This window comes from Lactuca virosa, chromosome 4, assembly GCF_052849685.1.
Source record: "Lactuca virosa cultivar CGN04683 chromosome 4, Lactuca_virosa_CGN04683_v6, whole genome shotgun sequence".
NCBI classification, from domain to species: domain Eukaryota; kingdom Viridiplantae; phylum Streptophyta; class Magnoliopsida; order Asterales; family Asteraceae; genus Lactuca; species Lactuca virosa.
The window spans coordinates 370,954,934-370,961,294 of NC_136429.1; positions in this window are offsets into that span (position 1 = coordinate 370,954,934).

The following is a 6,361-nucleotide window of genomic DNA, read 5'->3' on the forward strand; positions in this document are numbered from 1 at the left end:
TCTAGTGGGTTTAATACCTAAGTAATATGTTTTGATTCCATATTTTTCATGTTGGAACACACCTTTATATTTATATAAAAGAGTATATAAATAATTTCAAACCAACAAGATAAACTATAATCGGTATAGTTTGGAAGTCACAAACCACATTTTTCAAAGACACGATTAATCATTTAAAGGTATAACTATCCTGTTTTTACAAGAAAGGGAGTCATAGTTCACGTAAATCTGTTAAGGCTTTTGTGAGACACCTTTAGTCGTACCTACCTAGCGTACGTGGTAAGTCCTGTTAGTTATAACCAGAGTCTCTTGGATGGAGAACGGGAGTTTGTGTATAGATCTATACGGGGTTGACACCCCACACCAGAGCTGCTCACTACAGCTAGACAGGCCAGTCTAGGGTGACAAATATCTTCTCAGAAATCGATGGCTAAAGAACGTCAAGACAGGCACTCCGTCATATTAGTATGGTTATAACGACTCACATAGGGATAAACAAAAAGATTTTTGGGTTTACGGGAAGCTTATACTTCATTAGTTTTATTGAAATAAATGAAACTATAAACTATTTTCTGTACGATATTCACCTCCATCGGGGACTTCAGGTTTAAGACCACAATTCATCTTTAAGGAAAATACAACATTTTTCTGGAACTATATATTTGTACTTTACAAGTGAAGGATATACACCCCATTAGTTTTATAAAATACAAAACTATGTTTCGTATATTATGTAAACAAATTTCACAACTTTGGTCTTATGGTTTTAAGACCACAACCTTCTTTTATACAGAAAATTTAGGATTTTCTGGGAACACATTCTTTCTAATACAAACAAAGTAAAACAAAGAACATGCATGCAACTATACACAGATTTTATAATGAGACTCACAAACTACTTTTTATAGAAAATATCGGATTTTCTGGAGTTTTACAACGTATTATGAACAAAGATATTACAACGTTTTACCTACAAATATGCTTATGAAATCACCAAGTTTCTAGTTGACGCTTTTTAAAACGACTTGTATTCTCAGGGTTCTAGCAGGCAGGTACTTAACCCTTCTTGAGGGTCGGCGTCGTCATTTCATGTTATTTACTTTTCAGTTAATTGTATTCGAATTTCGAACAATTGTGTTTGTAAACAATGTAATACTCTAAATCTGAATGTATGAATGTTTGTGTTGCTATGTTTCATTACTATTCAATTGTTATGATACTGTACATGAAGTCACTCCATCCCGCCCTAGACGTTTCCGCCGTTCTGGTTTGGGGGTGTGACAGATTGATATCAGAGCATTGCTTATAGTGAACTAGTATATCAAACCATACAAGATATACAACTATAAATACAATGGGACTAAAACACTCTGACTAAAAGTATATTTTAAAAATATAAGTATTTCATAAAAGTATACATATTAAAACAGTATCATAATGAGAAGAAAACAAAAGTATTTAGAGGTTAGGCACTACAGTCAAACCTAGGCATTTATGTTATCATATCTGGGATAAATATAGCCTGATCAACTATATTTATTTGATATATGACCAACATGTGCTTGGGAGTGATAGTGGTGTTGCAACAAGCCTAAAACTTACCAACTATACATGCAAGAGAACAATAGAATCGAACATCAAGTTTAAAATACTATAGGAGTATTTTAGGATACCATATAACCCCCACACTTAAATCTTCCACGTGTTTCTCATACCTCTATTCTCGCATAGAAGACATGGCTGAACTTCATCACGAAGACCCTGCCGAAATAGCCAACGGATGGATCGGGGAGGTGCCAGAAGAGATTCAAGAGGAAAACCCAGTAGTGGATCCTGAAGAATACCAAGAAATGGACTACGAATGGGAAAATTATGATGAGGAGTCAGACAAGGATGAAGGCCCCAAAGGTATCCTTAGCGAGCCTTACCCATCGAGAACAATACCAAACCAACACACAGCGCAGAAACGACCGTCTACGCTCCTTAGAAGGGAAGTGGCCACCCTAAAGCAGCAGCTCTTTGCATCCAAAGCTAGGGCAGTGCAAGCAGAGCAGAGGGTAGATGAGACCACTCGTGAGATGAGTGAACTGGTCGAGCTCCTTGTGCGTTATTTCGGCATATGATTGTCACTACAGTACTCGTGCTATGTCCTAGGTTTATTTTGTCTTTCGTTACAACTAGTAGTGTTAATTTTAGGGAGGTACGCCCTCCAAAAACCCATGTAATCCGAATCGACTAAGTGTACTGATATCTATGTACTCTTTTGATAAACTTAACGTCCATACAATGCCTATTTCCACTATCCACCATAAATACATCATAGGGATGTAGGTTGCAACATTGAGAATCATACAGCAAAACGCGAAATTTATAGGTAAATATAAATAGATAAAGTACAAATAGAAATGCCCACAGTTATTTACGAGCTTGCTTCTCATCGTGCAACAGAATCATGTCTTCCCACGGAAATAACCAACCCACCAGTGAGACCAATTCTGCAGATAGATGCCGCTACATTCTAGGCCGCCGTAACCGCTGCAGTGACAGTCGTCATGGCGCAACTCCACGCTAACAACACCAATGAAAATGGAAACAGTATCGACAACTCCTACCATAGTAACGACCAAGGAAACCACCGAGTGACAACTTACCAAGACACCCCAAACCCCAAACCTAGGAAGATGAAGTGAATGTCTGGGAGTAAGAAGAAGGGACAGCCAACTCAAGGACCCTCGAAGAAACAACATCTGGTTGCTGTCCATACTGCCATGACACCTGCCACACCCACACCAGTGAGGCCATATGCTAGAAACCTACCAAGATGCAGCAAGTGCAGCTTCCATCATAAGGGTGCCTGTCGGGAGTTACACTGCAATAGGTGCAACAAGAAGGGGCACACCGCCCGTTCCTGTAGGGCTCCGGCTCAGGACACCAATCCAACCCTCAACGCTGAAGTAAGCCCAGTATGCTATTTATGTGGTGAAACGGGTCACTTTAAGAGAAATTTCCCAACAAAGAGGAATGACGGAGAAGCAGGAGGAGTTTAACAACTGGACATGAAGAATCAAAAAAAGGAACCCTACCGACATTTTTGGTATGTCCCCAAACAATAATATTTAAGCATCAAATTTTCACCAGAATCTTGGTCAAATAAATTAAAAATCACAAATTGTTTCCTCAACCGAATAAAAACACGTCATTCATATAAAAACTAAGGATCCATACATGTGAACTATGATGGCTTAGTGTACACATTAGGGTCATATATAATCAAGATTCCAAAGGCTTAGAGTGCACGATTCTGCCTTATTTCCTGTTCCTTGTCTGGTTGTGGATTTAGGGCAGAGTCACTCAGTCGACTGTCTTCTCGATCTTAATTATACATGACCTGTATACGCCAAGCGATTATAGAGGGACCTTGTGGGGATTGCATTATGAAATATTCACAGTAATAATAACAACGATAAAACCAGAAGCATCAAGGATATATGCGTAGGATACGTTATCGTTCTAAACAATCATCTCCCTTCCAAGTCGACTTAACATCTGTTACAATAAGAAGTCCAACTTCGTCACTTGACATAGACTGGTTCGATCCTCACCATACCAATTTCGAGCACTACAAAGAGACCTTCCGTCTTACCCAATCGATTAAAAAAAAACTCTTTCAACCTATAATGACAAATCCCTGAACCATCTCTAGCATCTAGGCACATGAGTACTTATGTAAAAGATACCACACTCCTTCCTATCCCCACAATAAATATGGGAAACAAGAAACAAAAGACATCAAGGGAATCCCAGAGGTTTACAATCTCCACCAGATATTCCTCAAGTTCTTTCGGAAACATCACCCATGTGCTAACTTGAGCTTGGAATCGACTCGACTCTTTGAACCATTCCAGTAACCAAACCCCTGATACCACTTAGCACCAACACAAGAACAGATATTGTCCGATCAATAGAACGATCTAATAAGTAAGAAAATTATCAGACCAAGCCCCTAACCTCAGAGAACACTTGTCTGGCTCAGAAGGAGGAAATGCAGATTGCCTATAAGACCACTGACTGCTAAGAGTCAAGCGAACCCATCGTCAAGGATCGATATCCCTATTCTGAATCGACGACCCACTCAGCCAACTCTAAGAAGCAAACAAAGGTTGACATCCCAAAAGTTCAGGATTTCGGTAGGAATAAAATCCCAAGGCAGCCTAGGACTCATAAGTCCAGCTGCATCACACGCAACCTTGACCTTGGTAGCAATAGTGCCAATCCTTAAGGCCTAGGAACACTATTTCTAGAACACCAGGAGCACAATCTTCAGAAGACCATTCGAGATCCTCGCCAGGATAGGTCCGGTAACCTATAACCTTCGGTTACCATAAGAACTCAGCTTTGTACATTTCACATTCCACGTATTCAACCCTAATAAGTGTCTGACCGCCGAAGCTCTCGTAGTCCCACTCGACGAGATCAAGGTAAACAATAACCCACACCCTGAAGAGGAGCATGTGGGGATCATAGGCTAGGAAATCAAAAGAACAAGGTCAAACACTAATAGCGAAAATCCGTTGGAACACCAAGCGAGAATCTAAGTTCACTTAGGAATGAGAAGATCAAATGAAACAGAAGTACACACATCTTTCCTTAACCCTTGATATTCCACTGAGAATTTGAATTTCGGGACGAAATTCCCTCTAATGGGGGGATGATGTGACAACTCGATCATTGGAATAACAGCTTGATATCCATGTAACATAGATGTAAGAAACTAATCATTGAAATATATCATATATGTAAAATTGTATGTATAACAGTATAAGTAACAGATTAACAATGTGTATGTCTAAATTGAAACCGCAATATGTATGATGAAATTTGAAACCGCAATGTGTATGTCTCTACTGTCTAGAAAAGAAAGCATTAGGCTGTTACCTGTTACTTTGTTAGGCTGTTAGGCAGTTGGAAGTCGATTAATGGAGAATGGAGTCGATGTTGTGCAGCTGTGGAGGTCGATTGAAGGGCAGTGAAGGGTGAAGACTCAAGTTTTCGTGGTCGATTAACTAAGAAATTAGGTCTGAAGAAGCAGCCTCGCAGTCGCAGACTCATAGGTGTGTTCGTTACTTCGTCTTCGGCATAGCAGCTCAAGCCTCAGCCCTCGCCTGGTCGCCCCTCATGAACTCACGTTCGCCTTTCTTTTGTGAATTGTGATCAGGTGCTTTGTCTTGAATGATTTTAATTAGGCTATTATTATTGGGCATTGGGCTTTTTACCGGACTCACTAAAACTTGTTTTTCATTTACAAATTAATCAAATGGCCCAAATTTGATTCAAATCATCAAAACATGAAATAAAATGAAAAAGCGGCAATAGCAGCGCTATCTCGGTCCCGAAAATAGCGGTAATTAGCAGTTAATTGCGGTACCGCTATCTGAAAACGCTTACTTGAAAATAGCGGTTGTAGATTACCGCGAACTGGTATAGCGGCACTATAGCACCGCTATAACGTGCAATCGATAGCATAGCCAGTCATAACCCTTCCAACTCTGATCATACAACGAATCCTTAGAATAATTCTTCAAACCCGGTGAAGAACGAATCCTCAATCTCTCAAATAAAACCAACCCTACTTCAATTGAAATTCGAAGTCGAAGTCTCAATGGCCTGACTCCCTGTCAGATCTGCCACCAAACCATCGTCATAGAGTCTCACACCACACAAATTGCTTCCAATCCCTGCTCACCGTGCTATCTCGAACCGAGCAAAATCACCAACCATATACCGCTACAGAACACTCATACTCGACAGAAGGCTCAGATAATCCTTCGAGTAACAGATTCATCCCTGCAACAGTTAGACTCAGACGAGAGCTGCGCAACAGGGTCAAATCATTTACTCTGAGATTATTCAATCCCGTTGTGAGTGACTTAGCATTACCCAAATAGCCAGTTATCCATCCATACATGAAATCCTAAAACACTAATACCGCCAAGCATATCTAGGTGTTGGCCTCCCCTTCGGTTTATTTGTAACGACCCAAAAATAAAGGGTAAAAATTTCATTTTTATTATAGTCAAAACACAAATATCTTCTAAATCCAAGAATTTCCAAAAACATTGCTAACTAAAAACATTTATTAGAGTTCATCCCAAAATCATATATTGCGGGAAACATGGGTGTGTGCGTTGTGATCAAGCCGATCCCTTCCTTTCCAAAACAATGATACCTGAAACCATAAACAAAACTGTAAGCACGAAGCTTAGTGAGTTCCTTAGAGCATGCCCCACATAATCCACATAATCACATAAACCATATCAAGCTACATAAGCCACATCTATGACATAAGCCATGCATGCAAACA